This window comes from Martes martes, assembly GCF_963455335.1.
Source record: "Martes martes genome assembly, chromosome: 9".
NCBI classification, from domain to species: Eukaryota; Metazoa; Chordata; class Mammalia; order Carnivora; family Mustelidae; genus Martes; species Martes martes.
Genome location: NC_137896.1, coordinates 117103778 through 117115825, shown reverse-complemented (window position 1 = coordinate 117115825; position 12048 = coordinate 117103778). Strand labels below are relative to the sequence as shown.

General features: G+C 41.0%; 1 protein-coding gene across 2 annotated transcripts in view; it reads left to right on the top strand.

Annotated features, from left to right (window-relative positions):
* BABAM2 (BRISC and BRCA1 A complex member 2) overlaps positions 1 to 12048 on the top strand; it is a 401322-nt gene that overhangs the window by 368399 nt on the left and 20875 nt on the right. The window lies entirely within an intron of this gene.

Sequence of the window (12048 nt, the reverse complement as noted above, 5' to 3'; positions counted from 1 at the left end):
GATCCACAGAATCACAGGTGTGAAGGATATTTATTAAACATCCTCTTCATTCAGTCACTCACTGTTTATTGAGCATCTACCATAGTGCAGGCAATGGGCTCCATGCTGGGGAAACTGTGATAAACACACTGGAGGTTGTCCATGTCTTCGTGGAATTTATAGCCCAGCAGGAGAGATCAAAGCCTTTATCATACCAGACTTCTGACAATGTTAAGGACTAACAAAACCTGGCCTGCCAGACCTAGAATGCTCTCGATTAGCAGGACTTTTTGCTCTTGTCTCCCCCTCCCTGAGACTTCTTTCCCTCCCAGGGGGCCCCCTGGCATCTCCTGTACGCCCTGTAGGTACAAAACCTTCGCTTAATCAGAACTGGAGCTCTGTTCAACGATGACAGGGCCGCTTTCCCTTTCTGCAGGAACACAGACCTTCCCACATTCATATGTAGAATCCAGAAGTGTTATCTGAGATGTCGGTGTGCCCTTTTTGCCTGCATTTTCCCTTTTATCCATGAGGTCCAATTCTGAAATTCTATTTAAGGAAAACAACAGACATATGCAAACATACCTAATAACAATGATTAAGACTTAGATGTCTTGAAACAGACTTGAAAGAAAGGGGGGATTCAAAAATAAGTTTTATGTTTGAGGTATTGCAGTTGTTTAATTTTCTGGGCTTTCCCTGTGTATATACAAGATCTGCCCTTAGAAGATGGGCTGTTATTTGTGGTATGTGCTTTGGAGTCTGAACCAGACATGTCCTTGTGGTTTCCATAGCAAAACTCTGTGTGTGTGTGTGTGTGTGTGTGTGTGTGTGTGTTTCTTAACTAGACATTTTAGCATGTATGAATTGAGTCTTCAAGGAGTTGCAGACCACAAGCCTGTGATTTCAGTGTAGGACTGTCGTAAGTGAAGCCTGTTTATCTTAACAGATTGGTTCAGAGCTTCAGGAGACATTTGCTTTATGTTAACACCAGTCTAAAGAAAACATCTGAAGGAAGGTTAAAAAAAATCTGCTTTTACTGTAGGGAAGATGGATTCGTTTTAAATGTAATAAAAGAAAAAGCCAGCCACTCATACTAGGAAGAAGAAGTAGTTTAACAGCTCTCTTCTTAAATTGAACCGAGTAACTTCCCTGGGCTGTGTCAGGAAAGCCAGGTAATGGGTAAACACAGTCCGGGAGCTGTCCTGCAGGACAGGCTTGAGATTGGGGGAGAGGATTGGAGAGAAAGGACAGAAAGAGAGGAAGGTCAACTGTAGCATTCCTTACACGCCCTGTTTCTTTATCCTGTGAAAATATTGTATGTGCACAGTGCGTAAAAGGCTATAATTCACTTGGAGAGCTCTGCCCATGACATAAACACTCTCACGGTTTATGAACAGCATAGAGCCCTTCGAGTGGAGTCAGCTGTTTATTCCCTCCTCTAAAGCAAAATTCTAAACATGTCAACTCAGGAAGGACACTTTCTGGCACTGACCCGGGCTTTGCCTAGGACTTGTGCTTCTTGCTCATGGCTGTCTAGTGAATTCTGTTTGTACAAGTGAAATGCCCTCTGCTGGGTGAGCACAGGTTTTGGGGTCACGGATGTCCATGCCCGGCTGCTATCACAAGTTCTAATCAGATAAGCTCTGTGGACTTGGGCAGGGCTCTTAACCTTTCTGAACTTGATCCCGTAAAACAAGACTGTACTCCTCCCTTTGGATGGGCTTGATATGAAGGGTCAGTGAATGGACATATGAAAGACTCTTGTGTTTAGCTTCTGCTTTGTCCCATAGTGCCTTTGCTCACTCCTTCTTCTTCCCTCTTTCTGCACCTTCAGATCGTCAGCATTCTTCCTTAGGGTTTCCTCCATCCATGCTAACGTGCAGGCAGCTTCTTTCCGTCTTCCTAGTCTCAGTTGACTGTTGGTCATGTACAGATCTTCCTTAGCTTTCAAAAGGGTTATGTACCTATAAACCCATTGTGAATTGAAAATATAATTTATAAGCTGAAAATGCATTTATTACACCTAACCTACCCAACACCATAGCTTAGCGTAGCACTACCTTAATGCACACAGGACACTTAACTTTAGCCACAGTTGGGCAAAGTCATCGAACACAAAGCTTATTTCATAATACAGTGTTGAGGAGCTCACATAATTTACAGAACAGTGTACATGGTTGTACGAGGACAGAACGGTTGTAAGCGTGTCCGCTGTTCACCTTCACGATGGCGTGGTGGACTGGGCAGAGGCAGCGAGCTGGATCCTGCCACGTTCACTAGCCCGGGAAGAGATCAGAATTAAAAATTCAAAAGTATGTTTCTGCTGAATGTGTGTCGCTTTTGTGTCATCGTGAAATCAACAAATTAAGTGGAACCGTTGAAAGTCAAGGACCGGGGGTGCTGCTTTGAAATCTCTCTCGTATTTTTCTTTTTCACATCTTTATATTGTTTCATTTCGTTAATCAAATGTTGAGTTCTTTGAAGGCGGGGGCTTTGCATATCTATCTTTTAAAGATATTTATTGCAATGCATTCACATACGATAAAGTGGACAGATTTCAGTATATCTTTTGCTGGAGTTTTGACAGACTTACCTTCTCCCCTTTCCAGTTAGTCTCCCCATCTCCAGGACAGACCCTGTCACATGTCATAGTCTTTCCTTTTCTAGATACTTTGTATAAATGGAATAATACAGATGGTACGCTTTTGTGTCTTCGGTAGTCAACATAATTATTCTAGATTTATTCTAGATTCTAGATTTATCTGTTACGGTATTCCTTTTTTGCTGCTGAGGGATTTCCATTGTAGGAATATACCATAATTTATTAATGCACTCATCTGCGTATATATATTTAGTTGTTTCCATTTTGGGGACTTTATGAAATGAGCTGCTAAAAACGTTCTTATATGTGCCTTTTTATAGACATACAGTTTCAATTCTGTGAGTAAATAACTGGGAAGGGGAGTATGTGTATGATTAACTTTATAAGAAACTGACAACTTTTTTCTGAAGTCTTTAGACCAGCTTACACCCCCACTGCTAATATACCGGGTTCCTTTTGTTGCATATTCTCTCTACCACTTGGTATCGTCAGTCTTTTAATTTTAGCTGTTCCAGAGGGGAAGAAATGAGATGTCGTTGTGTTTTTTAATCTTAATTTCTTGATGATTAATGACGTTGATCATCTTTTCATGTGCTTATTGGTATATCTTCTTTCAAAAAGTGCCTGTTCAAATTTTGCCTATTTTTAACTAGGCTGTTGGTTTTTTATCATTGAGTTTTAAGAGTTATTTATATATTTGTCAGATTTATGCATTACAAGTATTTTCTCCCAATCTGTGGCTTGCCTTTCATTTTCTTAACAGTGTCTTTTGGTGGGCAGAAAATTTTTATTTTTAATGAAATTTATTTTTTTAGTGTTTTCTTTTTATGTTAATACTTTCTGGAGCCTCACACTTATTTGCCTACCACAAGGTCATGAAGAGATTCTTCTGTGTTTGTTTGTTTTACAAGCTTTCATTTTGGTTTGACGTTTAGGTCTCTGATCCATCTCAAATTAATTGTTGTGTATGGTATGAGATGGACACTGAAGTTAATAGTTTTTACATATATCCAGGTATTCCAACAACATGTGTTGAAAAATTTTTCTTGGGGCGCCTGGGTGGCTCAGTGGGTTGAAGCCTCTGCCTTCGGCTCAGGTCGTGATCCCAGGGTCCTGAGATCGGGCCCCGCATCAGGCTCTCTGCTCAGTGGAGAGCCTGCTTCCCTTCCTCTCTCTCTGCCTGCCTTTCTGTCTACTTGTGATCTCTGTCTGAAATAAATAAATAAATAATCTTTTAAAAAAAGGAAAAAGAAAAAGTTTTTCTTTCTCTGTTGATTACCTTCACACTCTTGTCAAAAGAAATTGACTATATATGACTCAGTCTATTTCTGGATGCTCCGTTCTGTTTCATTGGTCTGTTTTTCTGTTGGTATCCTAATACCAGTATTTCTTAAAATCAGGAAATGTAAATTCCTCAACTTTGTTCTTTTTAAAGATTGTTTTGGCTATTCTGGGTCCTTTGCATTTCCGTATAAATTTTAGAATTAGTTTGCCAATTCCAACTCCAACTTCCCCTCAGAAAAAAAAAAATGCCCACTGAAATTTTGGTTGGGATGGTGTTAAATCTATAGGTCAACAAGAGGGAAAATTGACATTTTAACAATATTGAATCTTTGACTCAGTAAACAAGAGTTTTCATTTAGGTCTTTAATTTCTTTAAGAAGTGTTTTGATATTTCATTGTAGAAGTCTTGCATTTTTTAAGTGGTTTTGTTTTATTGTAAATGATAGTTTCTTAGGTTTTATTTTCGACTTGTTGCTGGTATATAGGTATACAAACGATTTTTCTATATTGGCCAGGTGTCCTGTGACATTGCCTAAGTTCATGATTGCTACTAAATTCTAGCAGCTTTTTTGTAGTTTTCTTAAGCGTTTTTTTTTTTTACATAAACAATCATATCATCTGTTAACAGCTTTACTTTTTTATTTCCATCTTTATTATTTTTGTGGTTTTGAATTTCTTTTTCTTACCTACTTGGACTAGCTTGGACCTCCAGTACAATGTGCACAGTGTTAAGAGTAGACATCTGGCCATATGTGTTCCCACTAAGGTTGAGGTTAGCAGTAGGTTTTACATAGATGTCTCTACAACATTGAAGAAGTTCTCTTATATTCCTACTTCGCTAAGAGTTTTTATCATGAATGAATGTTGAATTCTGTAGAATGCTTTTTCCGTATCTATTGGCCCAATCCTATGGTTTTGCTTTATTCTATTAAAGTGGTGAATTATGTTAATTAGTTTGTGAATATTGGACCAACTTTGCATTCCAGGGACCAATAAACCTTCTCAGTCATGATGTCTATCCTTTTTTATATTATTAGATTTGATTTGCTAATGTTGTGTTAAGATCTTTGTATTTTCACACTTATTTTAATGAGTGATGTTGGTCTAGAAATTTGTGTTGTACTTTTAGATTTTGATAAATGCACCGTGCTGGCTTCATAAAATAAACTGGAAAATTTTCTTTCCACCTCTGTTTTCTAAAAGAGTTTATGTAGGTTCAGCAGTAGTTTGTTTGTTTTTTTAATGTTCAATAAAGTTTTATTTATGGAAAGAAATTCAAAGAAATATTTACTAAATATAGGGATATTCATCATTTTTTCTTGCGTTAGTTTTAGCAAGTTGTGTTTTTTAAGCAAGTTATCCAGTCTAAGTTGTTGAATTGACTGGTGTGATATCTGTGGGCTATAGTGATAAAATTTCTTTCATTCTTTATAGTGAAAGTTTCTGTGTTGTTGTTGTTTTCTCTCCTTTTCTTAAAACAGTCTAGCTAGGGGTATATCAGTTTTACTTATCTTTCCAAAGAAATTTATTTTATTAATTTATGCTTTTATCTTTATTATTTCCTTCCTTCTAGTTTTCAGTTTAATTTGTTCTTTTTCAGACTGGAAGCTTACATCATTGATTTTAATCCCTTCTACTATAAGCCTTTAAACTACAGATTTCTCTTTTAAGGTTTGCATTAACTGCATCCCACAAATTTTGATACATTTTTTGTTACTTTGTTAGAAATATTTCTGATTTCTCTTGTGAATTCTTTCTGAACCATGCATTGTTTATAATTGTGCTGCTTGAATTTCAAGTGTTTGGGGATTTTTCTAGATATCTTACTGATTTCTAATTTAATTCTGTTTTCATTAGAGATCATATTTAAGCCTTTGAAATCTGTTGAGATTTGTACTGTGGCCCAATATATTGCCTGTCTTTGTAGATAGTCCATGTGAACTTCAAAAGAATGTGTGTCCTGCATTTTTGAATTATGGTATTATATGTACAATATTAATTAAGTCAAACTACTTCTTACTATTATTTAAAACTTCGATATCCTTACTGTTATTTTTTGTGTTTATTATTATATCAGTTTTTGAAAGGAGGTGTTAAACTTTCCACCTGTGGTTTATTTCTCCTTTTAGTCCTGTCCATTCTTGCTTTTTGGATTTGGAGGCTTGTTACTTAGGTACATATATATTCAGAATTATTATGTCTGGCTAAATTAGCCCTTTGATCATTCTGAAATGACCCTCTCTATTTCTGGTAACTCTCCTTGACTTGAAGTCTGGTTTGTTTGATATTAATATGGTTATACCAGCTTTCTTATATGTATTTTTTGCATGGTTTATCTTTGTTCATCCTTTTTCTTTCATCCTATGTGTCTTTATATTTCAAGGAAATCTTTTGTAGGTTGGTTTTCTTTAAATCTAGTCTGATAATCTCTGCCTTTTAATCAGAGTATTTGGCTTACGTACATTTCGTGTAGGTAATGAACTGATGGAGTTGAAATCTACCATCATACTGTTTGTTACTTAATTTCATTGATATGTTTATGTATTTTATATTCCTTTGTTCTTCCCTTTCAAATCTTCCCTTTGATTTATTTGAGTATTTTTTAGTATAACATTCTTTCTCCTATTGTCCTTTTAGCTACAGCTCTTTGTGTCATATTTGAGTTATTAATCCACTAAAACACATCCTTAATTTATCATTGTCTACTATGAAGTAATATCATAACACTTTAAGGACAATGCAAAAACTTAAAACACTCCTAATGCTTTTTATACTTTCTACTGTCCTCTGTAGCATAATACCCAAATGTTTCACTTCTACATATTTTGTGAATCCCATAGTACATTCTTACTACTTTGGCTTTTAACAGTGAGCTGACTTTTAAAGAACTTAAAAGAAGAAAGAAAAATCACATTCCACCTTATTCTGTAATTCCCAAATAAAGAACAAGGAGACTCATTTCCTTCCCCAAAAACCCCCACTAATTTTTAAATGTCTTCCTTGGAACAAGCCATCAGAGAACAATATCCATCCTATACACAGAAGACGTTGAGACTCGAAGTCATCAAGAAAAGGAAGCTATCCCTGGATGACATCCATGCACCTTTGTTTGCCTGTGGACTTGACCATTTACAGTGCACCCTCGCACACCTTCATGGGATCATCACTGCAGCCCTGTGTGGGGTACAGTATAGAAATCTCATTGTCCTTCATACAGATAAAGAAACTGAGGCTCAGAGTGATGAAGGGACTTTCCTAAGGGCACACAGCCAACTTCTAGTAGTCAGGGCCCAACACAGGGCCTCTGACTTTCTGCACATCTGTCCCCAGGCAGACAGGTACAGTTCCCCCATTCTCTTTACCACTTGTCTGAGCCTCCCTCCTCAGGGGCCTGGCACTTGAATAACATGAATACAGAGAGGAAATGCTTGTGGTAGTTAAGAGCACTGACCCTAAAGTCAAGACAGCTGAGTTGAAACCTGTTTCTACCATTCACCAGCTGTGTGACTTTGGGCAAATTCATAATCTCCCTGAGTCTGTCCCCTTCTCTGTTAAATAGTTAAGGTAGTTGTAGAGGTTATTATGAGTATCAAATAGTGTGTATGATTTTCTGTTTTTTTTTTGTTTAAGATTTTTTTTATTTGAGAGAGAGGACATTTGTGTTTGCGTGAGTGGGGGGAGGGGCAGACAGGGAGAAGCAGACTCCCTGCCGAGCAGGGGGCCCAGTGCAGGGCTTGATCCCAGGTCCTCAGGATCATGACCCGAGCCAAAGGCAGAAGCTTAACCAACTGGTTAAGCCGCCCTGGTTTTCTATTGTTAATTAGCAGACTACGACACACTTAACAGCTTAAAACCCCACAGATTATTATCTAGTTTCTGTGGCTTGGGAGTCCAGTACAGCCTTCCTGGGTCTCCTTTCAGGGTCCCAAACAACCGAAGACGTTGACCGGGGCTGCTCTCTCATCTGAGGCCCAGAGCCTCTTCCAAGCTCATTCGGGTTGTTGGCAGAGTTCATTCTTTGTGGTTGTAGGACTGAGGTACTGGTTTCCTTCCTGGCTGTCAGCTGGAGGCTACTTCCTGCCACGTGGCCCCTCCACCATCAAGCCAGTGGCGGTGCATCAAATCCTCCCATTTCTAACCTCTGACTTTGGTGTCACTGACTTCTGAACTCAGACTTAAAGGGGTCATTTGATTAGGTCAGGCCTACCTTTAATCTCCCTTTCTTAAAGTCATCTGTTCCATGTAACCTAACAATCCCAATTACAGGAATGAAATCCATTTTCACAGTCCTGGGGATTGGGTGAGGGATCTCGGGCCATCTTGGAATTGTGAGTACCACATGGGGTGATGTAGGTGAATTGTCCAGCAGAGGGTCTGGCGTGTTGAGAGCACTCAGTCGTTGTTCACCATCAGTGTCACTATGCCTGGACGGAAAAAGAGTTTCAGTTAAAGGATAGCAGAGTCAGTATTGCACCCAACTGAACAGTTCCCCAGCCTCAGTGAGTTGGCAAGAGATTCTTAGCTTCTGGGCTGTCCCATCCATGGGCAGTATCACCTATGGTTGTATCTTCTTGGTGCCAACCCAACCAGCTTAGAATGTTGAAAAAAAAAAAAACAAAACTGTGCTCCAATTGTTTAATCTACATAAAGCCAACTGTCACTTTGGAAAAAAAATCTGAATTTACTTTATTACCTACCTTGGCATCTTGTATAGCTTAAATCTATCTAGATGAATCAGTCAGATGATTTTATTAATCCTTTCTAGTCTGATAAATCTGTGACTAGATGGAGGGCGTTTTCCTTGAGTTTCATTGTATAAAACATCAGCTTGATCCTAGAGGCCTAAGTAGTTTCTTAGAATAGGATTTAACCCCACATCACCCACTGCAATGCTTTGTCACAAATTAAATCCATTATATAAAAATGGAATCACTTGAAGAATATTTCAAAAAATAGCTTCTCAGTCAACACATTGGAGTAATTCATGAACCTCCCAAAACCATTTGTTGTTTCCCTTCTTGCCTCAAGGTCAGAGAGAGATGTTATTTTCTTATTTAGAAACCTATCCAAGTGCTCCCAAAGCAGTCCATAATTCCCCATATGTTCATCACCCTGCATACTCACATTATTAGTCACCCAGTTGTCTTTGCAGAATAATTTTCTCTTTCAGAGGTTCTTTAAAAATCATCTGCATTCTAGACTATTTCAATTATCTTTCATTGTTAATACCTCAGTATTCCCAAAGACACAGTTTTCTTCAAATTTGTCATTAGCTGCTAAATGCTTCAATCCAGTCTTATGCATTAGCCCTCTAAATAAACCACATAAAAAAAAAATCTCCTTTCCTTGATTGCAGAGAAGGGGGTTCGATGCCCCCACCTGATTTGCTCCCCATCCCCACCCTTACTGTGGCTGTGAGGCCCCTCTGGGTCCCTCTGGGTCCGTGGAGCACAGCGTGGAAGCCGTTTCCACGGGTAGTGCAGTGTGGTCATGGGAGCCCTGAGGCCTGAGAATTCTTTGGGACTAGAGGAGGGCTGTGGGAGGGCTGTTGATGAAGTGGAAGTGCTTGTAATGTGAGCCTGTGTATGTGATTGTTATCCAGAACTCACTCAGTCACTTCCTTGCTGCCTTGTTGGCAGCTCCTTAAGGCAGCCCAAACTATGCTCTGTTCCCGTTGAGATTTCCTTTGCAGAGTCAGGCCTCCCTCTGCGGTCCCTGTGCTTGGTCAGCTGGCCAGAGGAACACCCTGAGAGGTGTGACACCCATCAGTGTTACGGAAAACCCTGGCAGGGACTTTGCCACCCTCTCTTTCTCCCTGGACCACTGCCTCCCCTTCTCCCTACCACCTCTCTGGCTCCCATCCCTCCTCCTGTTTATAGCTATATTTCTGGAACCGTCGTCTGCAATGAAGGGTAGGGGAATGACCAGGAAGGTAAGAATTGTGGCCAGCTGTGATTGCTCACCCCCACGTATCCCCTCTGCGAGGGGAGCAGCTACTGAACTGAGCCACTGTGGGCCAGAAGAGTCACTGGCAGAAGGGAAGGCAGTGAGGGAGGAAAAGCCATCAGGTCTGGGCTCCCAGGAGGCTGTGCCCCAGCGATAGAACCTACAGTTCCAATGCTGCTATGATTCATGGGTTTTCTTTATTATTTTATTTTGCCTTAAGTTCCCTAGGAAGAATTCCCTTAAAAAAAAAAAAAATCCCAGACTCATATTAGCTGTCCTCCCTTCTGGAGAGAAGAGGGAATTTTCTGGCCTGGCCAGCACAGCTTGGGCAATCAGGGTGCCCCGGGAGGATGGAAACAGAACCAGGATGGAACCGGGGAAGGCCAGGGTCACCCAAGCCTTCCCCTCACCCGTATGCCCCGGGTTCCTTCCTGGGCAAGCACGCCTGTCCCTCCCAGGGTTGAGAACTATAGAAGCTGTGAAGAGAGAAGTAAAGTAAATAAATAACATGGAATGATCGGGTCCTTGAACTCTCCAAGAGAATCATTTTGAAAAGTATCTTCAAGGGATTTGGTTTGTTTTTCCTTTCAGAACAGAGAGCAAGCGAGATGGGGAGGAATCCAGCTCTGCCTGCCGTCCAGGCATCCTCTCCAAATTGCGTAGGTCAGAGAGAACATGTTATTTATTAGAACCTGACATCTGTTGCTGTGAAACGATAAGCTTCCTTCAAAAGCCTGGCCGTCCACTACTGCTAATGCAGCCCTCATCCCGAGAGAGCCGCGTACCACCTTCCAGCCCGCGCCGGCCAGGCCGTACCAGGCACGGAGCGTTTGCAGCCCTGCTCAGCCTCCTGACCTGCCCCCCTTGAGCAGGACCCCCCCAGGCCCTCTTTTACAGGCTCTGCCACTGTGTCCCTAGCTTCTTTTGATTCCACTCTTTGGGCTTTCTGAGGTCTGCTTTAAGGACTGATACTTCCCCGCCCCCCTCCGCCCCCCCCCAACATCCGTCCTGCCCTCCTCCTTTCTCAGTGGTACACAGGGTGAGGGTTTCCTTTCTGGTCTCAGTCATGTAAGCCAGAAGAAACCGCACGTGAAAAGAGTAGCTGGGTAATCAAGACATCTTTGTCATGGAAATGGACCGAGCTGTACCATCATAAAGCTACCGAGTGCTCAGGGAAGGGTTCTGATGATCCCTCCCAGCCCCTGTGAAAATGTGGCGATAACCACATACAGCTACTTCCTTGTTTGTGAGTTATGGCCATTTATTCTCTTTCTTGGAAAAATAGGCAGCTGTCCTACAGAGCCAAAAGGCTAGGGAAATGGGTTCGGGTGTTTTTTTTTATAGCCCATCAAAGTAGAAACATACATTTATCAATGGAATCAGAGCTCAACAGAAGTTGAACTGTTGGAAGAAGAAATGTAACAGTAAATGAACATAACGCAAAGAATAGTGACCTGGGAGTTGGGAGACCTCGTTCTCATCCAAGCACGATTATCAATTGCACATGTGTTCTTGGGAAAGAAACTTCACCTCAGGCCTCGGGCCCTCATCTAAAAGCACTGGGCTAGTAGTTGATGATGACTAAGTTCCCCTGTATTGGGGGATTTTAAGTGAAAATTGTATGTAAGGTAGCTTAGCATTGCTTTTTTATCCACGTTGAGAAAATTCCATCTCTGTGGCCAGAGGTCAGATGCAAATTGAAAACATTACTAAATGGAATTAAGTACGCTCTGTACGTGATGCTTTTTCGTACAACCTGTATCTGGTATTTATAGAACACTTCGGTTGCGGAACGTGCACACATGTGCCCTGAACACACACCCAGTAAAATACTTCTAGATGTAATACATTTTCAGATGTCAAGTTAAAACAGCTTCTTGGGAATTAGGCTTGACCGTTCCGATGTACGTGTTGGTTTTTGACAGGTGCCGCCAGGGCTGCTCGGGGTGGTCATGTGTGATGTGGAGTCCGGCCGAGGCAGGAGGGCCAAGCTGCTTGTCTTGATCACTTTTCATTAAGGCATGAGTTCTAGAAAAAAGGGAAGCAGCAAAGAACAGTCAGACCCGTCCATCCTATGCACATTATGAGCGACAGGCAGAGGCCTCGCTTCTTCGGAAATGGGATTCTGTCTTGTGTGTTGTCAGACCGTGCAGCACAAATGAGCCAGGTTCATGATGTGTTGAAGTGCAGCTTTATAGAGGTGAGCAGAAACAAGGAGCAGGTAGTGGGGCAGT